Genomic DNA, 16,384 nt, shown 5'->3' with positions numbered 1-16,384 from the left:
TAGGAGATGCATTTCCTCCTAGGTTTGTTTAGTTTCACCCATAGGAGACGCATTTCCTCCTAGGTTTGTTTCAGTTTCACCCATAGGAGATGCATTTCCTCCTAAGTTCAGTTTTACCATGGGAGACGCACTTCCTAAGTTTATTGTACCCATAGGAGACACATTTCCTAAGTTTATTGCACCCAATAGGAGACGCACTTCCTAAGCAAGTTTTATCAGTAGGAGACGCACTTCCTAAGATAAGTTTCACCATAGGAGACGCACTTCCTAAAGCAAGTTTCACCATAGGAGACGCACTTCCTAAGCAAGTTTCGCCAGTAGGAGACGCACTTCCTAAATCCATTGTACCAGTAGGAGACGCACTTCCTAAAAAGTTTCACCAGTAGGAGACGCACTTCCTAAGTTTATTTCACCCAATAGGAGACGCACTTCCTAAGCAAGTTTCATCAATAGGAGACGCACTTCCTAAGTCAGTTTCACCATAGGAGACGCACTTCCTAAAGTTCAAGTTTCACCATAGGAGACGCACTTCCTAAAGCAAGTTTCACCAATAGGAGACGCACTTCCTAAGCAAGTTTCATCAATAGGAGACGCACTTCCTAAGTCAGTTTCACCATAGGAGACGCACTTCCTAAAGCAAGTTTCACCAATAGGAGACGCACTTCCTAAGCAAGTTTCATCAATAGGAGACGCACTTCCTAAGTCAGTTTCACCATAGGAGACGCACTTCCTAAGTTCATTTCACCCATAGGAGACGCACTTCCTAAGTCAGTTTCACCATAGGAGACGCACTTCCTAAAGTTCAGTTTCACCATAGGAGACGCACTTCCTAAGTTCATTTCACCCATAGGAGACGCACTTCCTAAGATATGTTTCACCATAGGAGACGCACTTCCTAAAGTTCAGTTTCACCATAGGAGACGCACTTCCTAAAGCAAGTTTTATCAGTAGGAGATGCACTTCCTAAGATAAGTTTCACCAGTAGGAGACGCACTTCCTAAGCTCAGTTTCACCAATAGGAGACGCACTTCCTAAAAATATTTCACCGATAGGAGACGCACTTCCTAAGTTCAGTTTTACCATAGGAGACGCACTTCCTAAGTTCAGTTTCACCAATAGGAGACGCACCTTCCTAAAAATATTTCACCAGTAGGAGACGCACTTCCTAAGCAAGTTTCACCAGTAGGAGACGCACTTCCTAAGCAAGTTTCACCAGTAGGAGACGCACTTCCTAAATCCATTGTACCAGTAGGAGACGCACTTCCTAAAAAGTTTCACCAGTAGGAGACGCACTTCCTAAGTTTATTGCACCCAATAGGAGACGCACTTCCCAGGCAAGTTTTACCAGTAGGAGACGCACTTCCTAAGAATAGTTCACCAGTAGGAGACGCACTTCCTAAGACAAGTTTTACCAGTAGGAGACGCACTTCCTAAGTTGATTTCACCAATAGGAGACGCACTTCCTAAAAATATTTCACCGATAGGAGACGCACTTCCTAAGATAAGTTTCACCAGTAGGAGACGCACTTCCTAAGTTCAGTTTCACCAATAGGAGACGCACTTCCTAAAAAATATTTCACCGATAGGAGACACACTTCCTAAGTCCAGTTTTACCATAGGAGACGCACTTCCTAAGTTCAGTTTCACCAATAGGAGACGCACTTCCTAAAAATATTTCACCCCTAGGAGATGCACTTCCTAGTTTGATTCATTTTAAGTTCGACCATAGGAGACACAATTCCTAGTCCAGTTTTTTTGAAGTTTACCCGTAGGAGACGCACTTCCTAATCGAGATTTTATTCATAGGGACACACTTCCTAGTTCTAGTCACTGAAGTTTTCACCCTTAGGAGACGCACTTCCTAGTTTAGCTCATTCCGATTCAACCATAGAAGACACACTTTCTAGTTTGAGTCATTGAGGTTTTTATTTTAGCAGACACATTTGCTAGCAAGAGTTTTGGTTTTACTCATAGGAGATGCACATCCTAGCCTAGTCTTTAGTTTACTCTCATCATTGCATCAGTAGTGCAAGTGAGTTACGATCTTGCTAACGACTCACAAATCTTCCCAGTACAAACTGGGTTAGGAAATTTTGTTTGTTTTGTTTGTTTTGATTGTCAGGGACCCGCCTGTAGAACGGAGGTTGTTGCGTGTCGAAGATAGAAGAAGTCAGGAGTCCGCTTGTAGAACGGGGAAACATTTTTCAAGATCAAGCAGTGACCCACTGGAAAGCAGAAGGTTACAACAAAAATCCCCAGCACTCAATCCAAGACAGAAGCAACAAGAAGCTCGCCCCAAGAATGCAAGTCCACAGTCTGGGATGATCAACAGAAGCTGGTCACCAAAAAACAAAAAAAAACAAGAAAAAAAGAGAAAAAAAGAAAAAAAGAAAAAGAACCCAAATTACGGAAGTGGAGAACAAATGTGGTCTGCTCAAGAACTAGCACCTACAACTAGCAAGTATCAAGGTTCAGATCCAAAGTCTGTATGAAGCACCATTCAAGACTCAAGACCAAGTTTCAGGAGACTTAAGAGATAGGAATCCTTGTAACTAGTAGCTGATAGGCTTAGTTAGTCTTTTTCAGTTTTCATTTTTGTTGTAATGACAGGATCGCGGACCGGAACCTCGACGGAACGGCACCTCGATCGGCTCTCCACCTCGGTACACTTCACTATCTCTCTCATTCCCGAACTACACGTGGCCTGATTCCTGTATAACCAAGGATATGTAGGCAGCTCAGATACCAGGGCTCGGTCACATTCCCTCCCTTTCCTTAAGTGTAGTCCGTCCAAGTAATGGTCGGGTCAAAAACACGTCTAGTCGTTCTTTGTCGGAAAACTCTTCGTGTTTCCAGTCAAAGAGGGGCAGCTGTAAGCACGTGATTTTTGACCCTCCCCGAGAATTTTCACATTTTTAGCATGAATATGTGAAATTGGGTCCAATATAGCTATTTTAACTATTTTTACTTTATTTCGTTGCAAAAGAAAATTTCAAAAATATATATATAAATTTTAGTTTATGTATCTCTCATAAACTTGAAAAATACAAAAATTGTACTTTATTTTGGTACTTTATATAAATTCGAAAATTACAAAAAAAATATAGTTCTATTAATGTTTGCAGTCATTATAATTTTGAAAAAATACAAAAATATTACTTCATATTTTTGCCTTTATTAAAGAACGAAAATTACAAAAAAAAGTAGTTTTATTAATATCCTATAGTCATTTTAACTTTGAAAAATACAAAAAATATTACCTCATATTTTATCTTAATATTTAAAATGAAAATTACAAAAAAAATAGTTTCATTAATATTTTGTAGCTATTTTAAACCTTGAAAAATATTTAAAAAAGATATAGTTTTGTTTAAATACTAGTCTTATTTTTGGTAGTTATTTTGCTTACATAGGACTAGTTAAGCAACGTGTTCCTATTTCTCGGGTCCGGGCAAAAGAATAATATTCGGGTTTAAACTACCCGGTTTTAGGCCTAATTTTCGGACCTAGCCCATAATAAACCGTGTCCAGGACACGTGGGGAACCCCACCACGCGTGGGGCTCATTTTCATGGGCATTGTATTACAAAAACACGGACAAACACATTTTTAAGGGGGACTTTTGGAATTTTGAAAGGGGACTGTTCATCATCTTCTTCTTCATAAAGAAGAAAAAGAAGAAAAACCCTACAAAGAGAGAGGAGACCCCGTCACCTTCCCCTCCATTTCCCTACTCCCCCAGCAACGGACCACCCTCCTCCTCCATCACCACCATCGACAGACCACCATTGCTCCTCCTCCTAGCCCCTTCCACCATCATCAATAACCAGACGACGTCAACCTCCCAGCTGCCCATCAACAAACCACCATTCCCTCCGTCACCCTCACAACGAAAACCAGCAAAACCACGTCCAAACGACCACCGGCTCCGACGACACCATCTCCCTCGTCGTCTCAAAAACCAGTCCGTCAAACCTCCATCCATAACCCAGCCCGACGAGCAGCAACAACGTCGTCACTGTCCAAACACCATATCCGAAAACCACCCTCAAACCTAACCCAAAACCACCAGCGACACAGTCCAAATACCACCCTCTCTCACGTCGGACCCCAGCTCTTTGACCTTACGTCCGAACGCCACCACTGACGACGCCCAGTTGCTGCTGCGTCGTCACTACACGAACGACCCTCCATAGCTGCTCCTTTCATCACCTCCAACGACCCCTTTGTCGCAGCTTCACGCAACAGTTGTTGCGTCGAAAAAATACAGCAGCTATTGCTGCGTCGCTGCGTTGCTGAGTAGCTCAGCCGTTGCTTCAGTCCGGTGAGGTTGTTTTGTTCGTCGAGGTCCGGCGCGTCGAGTTTGTTCATTGAGGTCGTTGTAGGGGTTCGGTCCATGGCTCTACGCGTTTCTGTTTATGCAGGTTAGTAAGCCTCGATGTATTGGTTTAAAGAAATTTTACGTTCAATGTTTGAAGTTGCAATATATCAATTGATATGATAATTTTCTGCTTATGTTTTACCGTATGCATTTTGGTTCATTTTCATGTTATGTTATTCTTGTTTATTTGATGTCATTTAGTTAAGTTAGGCTAGTTGTTCTATGACACGAGTTTGACGTTAATTTGTTCGTGGTCCTTTGCTTAGTTCGTTCGGACAAAATTAACATTAGTACTTGTTGTTACTACTCCCGAAGCACTCATACGCTAAACTCAGTTTATTAATTTTTTGACAAGTTATGAGATTGTAGTTGTAAAGAAGCCGTAAGGTTTAGTATTGTTAAAGGCGTAAAAATGGCATCCTTTTAAAAAATAATAAATAAATAAAAAAATAATAATAAATAAATAAATAAAAAAAACGAGACTAGCTTCGCCAAATAAAAATGTACACCTTGCGAAGCCTTCACAAAATATGTGTATTAAATACTTAGATTCTGGGACGGGCCGTTTAGCAAATTTCGCGGCCCTACCAAAAAATAATAATGCGCTAGTTGCTTTAGGCGCGCCTTTAATAATGTTAACTCCCTAAACTTCGGGTGCACATTTATGTGACCCAAATCCAAATCTCAACGAAATCGAAATGTGTCTTTAATCACGGGTACATTGACTGTGACGTGGTACGAGATGCATTTCCATGACGTTGCAAATTCCTTTTAAAAAATAAGAATGAGATGAGCCTCGCCGAATAAAAAACACAAATTGCGGGGCCCTCAGTAAATACTTGTTTAAAATTACTTAGAATTCGGGAGGGTCGTTTAGCGAATTTCACGGCCTCCGCAAAATAATAACGCGATAGTCTCTTTAGGCGCGCGTTTAATAATTTACTTTCTTAAACTCGGGTGTGCATTTCATGCGACCCAAATCCAAATCTCAAAACATCAAATAAAATGCGTTCCGGATTGTGGGTGCATTTCATGTGACGCAGTCCAAAGACGTGTTTTAAGCGATGTTCACATTCTTGTAAAAACAATAATAATAAAGCGGTTAACAGTTAAAATTTGCACATAAGTTCATATTGTATTTAAAATCAGATAAATAAGCCAAATATAACAGTTGAGCGACCGTGCTAGAACCACGGAACTCGGGAATGCCTAACACCTTCTCCCGGGTTAACAGAATTCCTTATCCGGATTTCTGGTACGCAGACTGTAATATAGAGTCATTATTTTCCTCGATTCGGGATTAAAATTGGTGACTTGGGACACCCTAAACCTCCCAAGTGGCGACTCTGAAATAAATAAACGAATCCCGTTTCGATTGTCCTTTAATTGGAAAAAACTCCCCTGCGCCCCTGCGGGTGCGGAAAAAGGAGGTGTGACAGTGACGACGAAGGCTAAGCAGCAGCGTTCGTCGGATTTAATGGAGGATCGTTTGGGCAGTGACGACGGGACGACGAGGCTGGTGGCTGGGACAGAGGGACGATGAAGCAGAAAGCAGCGCAGTAACAATGGCGTATGTTTGGACGTGAAACAGAAGAGGGTATTCCGACGAAAGCAAAGCACGGAACGGGCAACCATGGTCGCCGGAGGTGAAGGACGTCGCGAAGAAGATGGGGCAGTAGTGACGGGGCTGGACGATGGTGGTGGTTGTGAGCCGGAGGAGACGGAAGTGCTGCCATGGATGCTTGGTGTGTTTGGTATCTTGGAGAAGAAGAAGAGAGGGTGGGGGGCGGATAGTTTAGTTTAGGTTTTTAGGGTTTTTTGTTTGTGTTTTGTTTTGTTTTGTGTTAGGACAAAAATGAAAAGTGGGTTTTGGGTTAATGGGTTAATGGGGCGGACCGGGTCGACCCGTGTGAAGTGGACTGGGTCGTGGACAATTGTTTGGGCCTAGGGTTGAAAATTGAAGAAGTGGCCCAATCCGATTTTTATTTGTATTTTTGTTATCTTTTCTTCTTTTATTTTCTAAAACTAAATTATAAGAATACTTAAATTATTATTAAGAACTAAATTAAGTTATAAAAGCGCAAATTAACTACCAATAACAATTAACGCACAATTAAGTAATAATTAAGCATAAAATTGTTCATTTGGACATTAAATGCTAAAAATGCAAAAGATGCATATTTTTTGTAAATTTTTTAATTTTGATAAAACTAATTTAATTACTAACAATTATAGAATTAAATCCTACATGCCAATGCGATATATTTTTGTATTTTTTATTAATTTAGCAAATAAACAAACACAGACAAATACAAATAATAATCCAAAAATGTCACAAAATACTCAAAATTGCACACCAAGGAAAATCATTTTATTTTGCATTTTTTGGGAGTATTTCTCATATAGGGCAAAAATCACGTGCTTACAGCTGCCCCTCTTTGCCCGGAGACACGAAGGGTTTTCGTGCAAAGATAAAGCGAGCGATTTTTGCCCATCCGAGTACTCCGGGTGAAGCATTTTTTGAAAAAGATTTAACCGAACCTTTGCTTCAAAGGTTTCCTACATATCCCTGGCTAAAGGGGAATCAGGTTAATGTAGTTCGGGAAATTTTGGTAGCTGGGACTACCGTGGGATTGCAATGTTACTGCTGTTGCATGTTGTTATCACTGCTTACCGATCTCCTTATTACACCGTACTTAAAATAAAAACAAGAAGCTAGGCTAGACTGAAATTTGTTCTTGTTGCCTGGCTTTCTCGTCGGCTTGTGTTTCCTCCGGTGCTTTTCTTCCGATGCTTTTCTTCCTTTTGACCCATGCTCTTGAGTATGTGCTGGGACCTCTTGTTGCAACCTTTTGCTTCCCGGTGCTGGGATTTTTTATTGTTTCCTGTTGGGGATTCCTGTTGTAACCCTCTGTTTTATTGTCCTCTGACTTGATCTTGTAACCTATGCCTCTGTTGTATGGGCGGGCTCCCAACTTCAATACTTGAAAATTAATGCTGAATGTATTCCTCTGTTATCTGGGCGGGCTCCCAACTTCAACGCTCGAAATATAAAGACTGAAATGTATGCCTCTATTATCTGGGCGGGCTCCCAACTTCAACGCTTGAAATGAAAAGGCTGAAATGTATGCCTCTGTTATCTGGGCGGGCTCCCAACTTCAACTCTGGAGATATAAAGACTGAATGTATTCCTCTGTTATTATGGGCGGGCTCCCAACTTCAACGCTTGAAATGTAAAGACTGAATGTATGCCTCTGTTATCTGGGCGGGCTCCCAACTTCAACACTTGAAAAGTAAAGACTGAATGTATTCCTCTGTTATTATGGGCGGGCTCCCAATTTCAACGCTTGAAATATAAAGACTGAATGTATTCCTCTGTTATTATGGGCGGGCTCCCAACTTCAACTCTGGAAATATAAAGACTAAATGTATTCCTCTGTTATTATGGGCGGGCTCCCAACTTCAACTCTTGAAAATAAAGGCTGAATGTATTCCTCTGTTATTATGGGCGGGCTCCCAACTTCAACGCTTGAAAAGTAAAGACTGAATGTATTCCTCTGTTATTATGGGCGGGCTCCCAACTTCAACTCTGGAAATATAAAGACTGAAATGTATGCCTCTGTTATCTGGGCGGGCTCCCAACTTCAACTCTGGAAATATAAAGACTGAAATGTATGCCTCTGTTATCTGGGCGGGCTCCCAACTTCAACGCTTGAAAGTAAAGACTGAAATGTATTCCTCTGTTATTATGGGCGGGCTCCCAACTTCAACTCTGGAAATATAAAGACTGAAATGTATGCCTCTGTTATCTGGGCGGGCTCCCAATTTCAACACCTGAAATGAAAAGACTGAATGTATTCCTCTGTTATTATGGGCGGGCTCCCAATTTCAACACCTGAAATGAAAAGACTGAAATGTATGCCTCTGTTATCTGGGCGGGCTCCCAACTTCAACTTTTAAAATAAACGCCATTCCTCTCTTCAGGCGGGCTCCTGATTTCAACAACAACTTAGGATTGGGTAAAACTAAACTTAGGAGGAAATGCGTCTCCTATGGGTAAAACTAAACTTAGGAGGAAATGCGTCTCCTATGGGTAAAAGTAAACTTAGGAGGAAATGCGTTTCCTATAGGTAAAACTAAACTTAGGAGGAAATGCATCTCCTACGGGTAAAACTAGACTTAGGAGGAAATGCGTCTCCTATGGGTAAAAGTAAACTTAGGAGGAAATGCGTCTCCTATGGGTAAAACTAAACTTAGGAGGAAATGCATCTCCTACGGGTAAAACTAGACTTAGAAGGAAATGCGTCTCCTATGGGTAAAAGTAAACTTAGGAGGAAATGCGTCTCCTATAGGTAAAACTAAACTTAGGAGGAAATGCATCTCCTACGGTTAAAACTTAGGAAGTGCGTCTCCTATTGGCAAAACTAGACCTAGGAAGTGTATCTCCTATCGGTAAAGGCATGGAATGTATTCCCTTGTTATACAGGTGGGTGCCTGAAATGAACAGACAAAAAAGTATTTCTCTCGTTATTCAGATGGGCGCCTGTTTTTTGAGAAAATTTTCGCGATGAGAAAATTTTCTGCCCCGGTTTGATGATCTTCTTTATGGCATGTTCTTCCGCCATCTGTAACATTTCTTTTCCCTGCTTCAAATCAAAGAAAGATTTTGTTAGTTTTAAAAGAAAAAAACATGGTTGCTTTCCCTTTTTTTTTCTTTTTTTTCTTTTTTTTTCGGTGTTCCATTACACTATCAGAACTTGCTGGGGATGATACTATTTATTGGGGATGATATTACTGTTGGGGATCATGTCCCTGCTGGTGAACACATTCCCGTTGGGGGTGGTTTTCCTCTTCTTTCCTTGCTCCACATTGTCCGACCTTTTTGGATTTTGGTCGATGATCGGCCAAGGATGCTCTTGCACCTCGACCCCTTTTTCACTATACCCCCTTGACATTTAGGCCAACTCATCATTCGGTCTTGCAACAAATGTCTTTTCCGTTTCATTGTATTATCTTTGGCATGTCATATTCGCCTTTTGCTTCGCAGCATTTTGGCAATTAGTAGTAAACTCTAAAAACAAAATCCTTCTAAAAACAAACTACTAGAGAAAAACACTATAAACCCAAAATAAAAAGTGATGACTTTAAAAAGATGAAAGAAAAAGTCTTTCTGAACAAATGTTGTGGAAAGAGAGAAAAAAAAAAAGAACTTATCCGAATGGTACAATCAATCCCAATGATCATGTCATGCATTTCTGGATTAACCAACTCAGTCTATTCATATCGATCAATTTTTCTGACGGCCTTACTTTGCTGGGGATGTGCAGAAGCCCAACTTTCGCCGGATGCGGATCTTATCTTGCTAGCCCCCTTTATATCCTTGTCGCCTCATAGTGCCCTTCGAGGGGTTTTCACTGATGAGGCTCTCTCATTTCTCTCAATTCTCGTCGCCTTATGGTGCCTGTGAAGGTTTTCACCGATAAGACTCTTCTCATTTTATTTTCTAAGCTGGAGATTGGAGTGTTACCGACATGACTCTTTGCTGGGGATGTGCAGAAGCCCAACTTTCGCCGGATGCGGCCCATTTTTTGCCAATCTTATCTTGCTAGCCCCCTTTATATCCTTGTCGCCTCATAGTGCCCTTCGAGGGGTTTTCACTGATGAGACTCTCTCATTTCTCTCAATTCTCGTCGCCTTATGGTGCCGATATGACTCTTTGCTGGGGATTCTTTAGGTTATCAATTCGTTGCCGACTTTCTCTGCTTTTATTTGCTTAACTTGGCTTTCCTCGGATTCTGATCGGGAGGTCTTTTTTGGACATCAACATGGTTTTTTTTTTGTTTATGGCTAAAAGAAAAAGAGGGCATCAAAAAGGGTTCAAAATAATTCTGATGGGTAAAAACCATTACAACTCTTGGAATCGAACTTCTTTCCCAACATTACAAACATAACTTCTGCCCCAATTTCTTGCTTGGGGATTCTTATTTTTTGGTTACACTATGACCGATCCGTGAGGCGCCTACGTATCCTTCTTTGAAGAATCAGGTCAAACGTAGTTCACAACTCCTTTTTTTCTTTTTTCTCTTTTTTTTTCTTTCTTTTTTTCTTTTGTTTTTATTATATTTTTCTTCTCTCTCTTTTTTTTCTTATTTTCATTACTGATTCCAAAAGAGGGGTATGAAAGAATAGATAAGGCTCAAAAGGGGAAGCAAAGGTTAAAATGTTTGGATAGAAGAAAAAATTGCCTCCGTCATTTCATTCTCCGATGAATGCCAAGTATAAACAAACAAACAACAATTAATAGCAATGTCGATGCATCTTCCCTCGACATTTGTCTGACATAAAGCGCAACTGGATAACATCTTGATCACAATAGATGGCCACTGCCAATTCGGGACAAATTTGCCATTTTTGCTTTGGCCTGATGTGGGAGGATCCGTTTCAACACTTGCTGTCCCTCTTCAAATTTCCTGATATCGTCTGCATCCCCTAAATTGATATCTTATGCGTTATTTAAGTTGGGCTTGGATTTTTCTTCCAACTAGCTTAACTCTCTGTTTGTCTCTTTGAAGGCTTTATTATCATCGTATCCCGATTCGTCATCGTGATTGACCTTTTGTATAATCAGTTCGGAATCAGATTGATTTTTAGACTAAGTTGAAGATCCGTTATGCATGCCACATCATTGGAATCAGTATAAAGAGCTTTGTTTAGAAAGAGAAAAGGAAGAAAACAGACTTAAAACAAAATAAGAAGAGAAAAGCTTTCGCTTTATAGAAATACGGGATAACAGAGTTTCACACTAAAACAAAACTGGATTACAACTCTGCAATAATCCAAAACAAGAAAGAAAAATCAGAGCCCACTACCAAGACTCCCTTCGGATAGGACGAGGAGTAGCCGTCCAATTGTTGACCGTCCAATTTTTCATTTATTTTCACCGGCACGGATCGTCATTAATGTTTGGCGGCTCTGGAACCTGAACCTCGATCCTATTTGTGTTGATTAGTTCTTGTACGACATTCTTCAACTTCCAACATCTCTCGGTATCGTGTCCGGGAGCCCCTGAACAATATTCACAACTTGCTAAAGGGTCAAGATTTTCAGGAAGGGGATTTGGTAATTTGGGCTCAATAGGATTCAATAGGCCTAACTGCCTCAATTTGTGGAACACGGTAGTATAGGATTCTCCCAGCGGAGTATATTTCTGCTTCCTCTCATTCTTAAAAGCTTGATTCCCCCGGAAACCTGACCCTGGAGGATTTCTATAGGCCCTCGGAAGTGGATATATGTTTGGTGGAGGTGGGTATGTATTTTGGGGAGCCGGTGCACGCCATTGTGCGTGTGCTGGAGAGTGGGTATAGGTTTGTGCATGATGAACGGAAAAATGGGGATCTGGCAGTGAGTAATAATGTCGTGGAGGGCTATATGGAGTGCAGGGGTAATTTTGGTGGTAGGGTCGTGGTTGGCTATAGTAGGGTGACGGGCCTCTAGATCCGAACCATGCTCCCGACTCAACAGTCGTGACATCTTCTTTCTTCTCCTTCCCCAGTACACCCTCAGTGCCGCTCTGGATGGCCTGAGTGGTTGCTTTGATTGCCGAATAGCTCAGGATTTTGTTGGACCTGAGTCCCTCTTCGATCATACCGCCCATTTTAACTACTTCATTGAAAGATTTACCAACTGTCGTCACTAGATGACCAAAGTAAGTTGGCTCCAAGGTTTGTAAGAAGTAGTCCACCATCTCTCCCTCTCTCATGGGAGGATCGACTCTGGCTGCTTGCTCTCTCCAGCGGAACCCGAACTCGCGAAAACTTTCCCCGGGCTTCTTCCCGGTCCTCAACAACGTGAGACGGTCAGGGACTATCTCGAGATTGTATTGGAAATGACCTGCAAAAGCCTGCGCCAGATCATCCCAAGTGTACCATCTGCTGGAATCCTGTTTGGTATACCATTCGAGTGCCGATCCGCTCAGACTTTGGCCAAAATAGGCTATCAGCAGTTCATCTTTACCGCCTGCCCCTCTCATTTTACTACAGAATCCCCGCAAATGTGCCATGGGATCACCGTGCCCTTCATATAAATCAAACTTAGGCATCTTGAACCCAGCCGGGAGTTGGACATCCGGGAAAGGGCATAGATCTTTGTAGGCCACGCTGACCTGGTTGCCCAATCCATGCAGGTTCCTGAAGGACTGCTCCAGGCTTTTGAATTTCCTCAATACCTCATCTTGTTCTGGGGCTTTAACCGGCTTTTCAATTTCTGCCGGTGCCTCCAAATGTGGATTGTAGGCATGTGGTTCGGGGGCATGGAATGTAGGCTCAGGGGGATAGTATTGCGTATCGGGAGCCTGAAGCAATGGCTCGCTGTTTGGTCTTTGCAGGGTGGCTGATGTGGGTCCCATAAAAGTGGGAACATTTGGTATTGGGAGAGGTTGATAGGGTGGTGGAGCTTGGGAATCATGGGGGCTTCTCTCCTGAAGACAACGGTGATTCGGGAGGCTAGTTGAGGGGCCGGAGTGAGGGTATTCCGGCATGTGCCTCAACGGCTCAAGGCTCTTTTGTGATTTGGCTAGAGCTAGCCGCATTGCATTCATCTCTAATCCCATCCTTTCTATCTTTTCCATTGCTTCCTTTAACAACTGGCTCATCGGCCTTTCTTCCTCGGTACTATTCTCTGAAGTAGTCATGCTTGTTGTTATCGGTCCTTTGGATATAGTTTGGTAAGGGTGTGTTGCCAGAATTCTTTAACAACTAACTGTTTGAGATTCGGAAAACAACAAACTTGTTAGCGTTTAGAGTTTAACAGATTTGACAACAACACATTGAGGATGCAATGCCCCTAGGCAGTTAACCGTTTCTAACATGCTTTGCTTTAAACAACATGCGTCACCCCGACTTGTTTATTTGCCCCTTTGAAGTACTTTGGGAACCCCTGTATTTATTTTATTTTGTATTTTCTTTTTCTTTTTTTTTCTTTCTTTCTTTATTAAAAGCGGTCGAATCTTATGGGGATTGCCTACGTATCATGACCCCGCATGAATCAGACCTTGCGTAGTTCGGACCAATAAAAGCTAAACAATAATACACATTTTTCAATTTTAAAACAAACTAGGTTTCAAAGGTTTGAAGATGACCTGCAAACTTGAAAATCAAACAACCCACATATTCTAATCAAAAGATTTACAAACTCAAAAACAAAAGGCTGACCCCCTTTCTCTGTTTGACAAATGCAACCGAACGGTTATTTTTGCAAACGTGGCCCCTTCCAAATTCCACATGAATTCGAGGCCGAGGAGGATTATTTTATGACACTTTTACAAACTTGTCCGTTCTTTTACAAAAATAACCTTTCGACAACTGAAATATACTCTAAGGCTATTTCGGCAAGAACGGTTTAAGACGCGACCGAAGCTGGGTCGGCTTATTTTGACCAAAAATCCGAATGGTATTCACCTAACTGCTGACTCTTTGTTTTTTTTTCAAATTACAATGAAAACGTGGAGTTGCAAACATGGCCCTTCAGCGCCTCGGGGACGAAGATTTTTAAGGCTGTGCGGGTCAACTGGACCAAACTCCTAAACATGACCCAAAAGGTGGCTGCTTATGCAAAGTCAGCCTTCCGGCGTCCCTTTCGGGAACATTAGGCTATTTATGACAAAACAGCATCACCTGACTTATTTATGACTCTTTTTATCGATTTTCAAATTAGAAAACTCAATACTGCAAACACGGCCTTTCAACGTCTCGGGGACGAAGATTTTTAAGGTTGTGTGGGTCAACTGGACCAAATCTTAAATATGACCCAAAAGTGGCTGTTTATGCAAAGTCAGCCTTCCGGCGTCCCTTTCGGGAACATTCGGCTATTTCTGATAAAACAGCATCACCCGACTTATTTATGACTCTTTTTATCGTTTTTCGAATTAGAAAAGTCAATATTGAAAACACGGCCTTTCAACGCCTCGGGGACGAAGATTTTTAAGGCTGTGTGGGTCAACTGGACCAAATCTTAAAAAATGACCCAAAGGTGGCTGTTTATGCAAAGTCAGCCTTCCGGCGTCCCTCTCGGGAACATTCGGCTATGTCTTGATAAAACAACGTCACCCGACTTCTTTATGACAAAATTAAAATTTGACATATTATTCTTTTATTATTATTTATTTGTTTTTGGCTTTTTAGCAAAAGGTGGGGTTGGACCCGATGAGGGTTGCCTACGTATCTCACATCCGGTGAGAATCAAACCCGCGTAGTTCGGGCCAATCAAGAATAAAGTAAATAAACTAATTATTATTATTATTATTTTTTGAATTCGTGAAAGAACTGCTTTAACAGAATAAAGGAAGTGTTATATTTTTTTTGGATTTTTGATTGATTTTCTCTTATTCTAAAGAAGAAAGAAAATATTTTTTTTTTGGAATTTTACCTTTACTAAAAGAAATGATTTCTAAAAGAATATTTTTTTGAATTTTGAATTTTCTTTTCAATATTTAAAGAAGAGGGAAAATATTTTCGGATTTTTTTTATTATATATATATATATATATACGCGTTTTTTTTTAATAATTAAAAAAAAACCTTTCTAAAGAAGCCAATAATGGAAAATATTTTTGGATTTTTGTTTTGAAAACTGGGAGTCTAAAAAAAAACTTTTCTAGACTTTGCAAGACAAACATTTTTGCAACAAATAAAGATATATATACATTTTTGGAAATACAGAAAACTTTTGGATTTTTATATATGTATATTTGCAACAAATAATTAAACCGTTTGCAAAACAAACTATTTTTTTTTTTAAAACAATCTATTTTATTTATTTTTTCTATTTTTTTTGAACAACCAAGACAGAACAACGATTTTTTTTCCTTCTATTTTTCCTTTGCTTTTAATAAAACAAACTAATAAGACGTTCTTTTTTTTATTATTATTTTCTCAAAATTTCGGCAGAGTTTTGACAGTATTTGGGTATTGGATTTTTTCAAAAATAAACAATCAATTCCCTAACCGCTATTTCTTTTTTTTTTCAATGTCACAATATTCATAATATTCAAACACCGGTCAGTGAGACAAAATAAATGCACGGAAAACAAATAGGATGCATCAGGATGGTCTTTTCATATCAGGTTGCTAGTCCTAGACGGACCCAACCCCTGTGTTGAGTCCCCTAAGTCAAATGCACATGATGCAAATAAGCGTTCCTATTAGGGATCCGGCATGAGGCTTTGTTATACTAAGTTTTAAAGCCTAGGTGTTTGTTCTAGACCTGGCTTACCCGAGCGGACAACTCGAGCCAAGGATGGGAGCTGTGTACCGGTAACCAAAAGGCCATCCGGTTTTGCAACTCCTCCGAATCCTCGTTCTATTTTGGTATATGACACTAACAGAAAGAAGCCACGACCAGCGTGCACTCCTCAAGAGGGAAGAGAGGGGTTTCGGCACAGTTTATATATACAGTCCAAATAATATCAAAGCGGTAAAAGCAACATTTAGCACCTTAGGCTCAAACATGTAAAAAAATCAGATAATAAATAAAGCTAAATAATAACAATTATTTCAAGCTCGAATTCTTAACCCTGAACCAGTGGTTCTGGGTCATTCATCCCCAGCAGAGTCGCCAGAGCTGTCACACCTCCTTTTTCCGCACCCGCAAGGGCGCAAGAGAGTTTTTCCAATTAAAGGACAATCGAAACGGGATTGGTTTAATTATTTCAGAGTCGCCACTTGGGAGATTTAGGGTGTCCCAAGTCACCAATTTTAATCCCGAATCGAGGAAAAGAATGACTCTATATTACAGTCTGCGTACCAGAAATCTAGATAAGGAATTCTGTTAACCCGGGAGAAGGTGTTAGGCATTCCCGAGTTCCGTGGTTCTAGCACGGTCGCTCAACTGTTATATTTGGCTTATTTATCTGATTTTAAATACAATATGAACTTATGTGCAAATTTTATCTTTCAACCGCTTTTATCATTTACTGTTATTTTTATCAAGAATTGCAACGTTATAAAATG

The sequence above is a fragment of the Nicotiana sylvestris genome, chromosome 10, assembly GCF_000393655.2.
Source record: "Nicotiana sylvestris chromosome 10, ASM39365v2, whole genome shotgun sequence".
Classification (NCBI taxonomy): Eukaryota; Viridiplantae; Streptophyta; class Magnoliopsida; order Solanales; family Solanaceae; genus Nicotiana; species Nicotiana sylvestris.
This window is presented reverse-complemented; position numbering follows the sequence as displayed.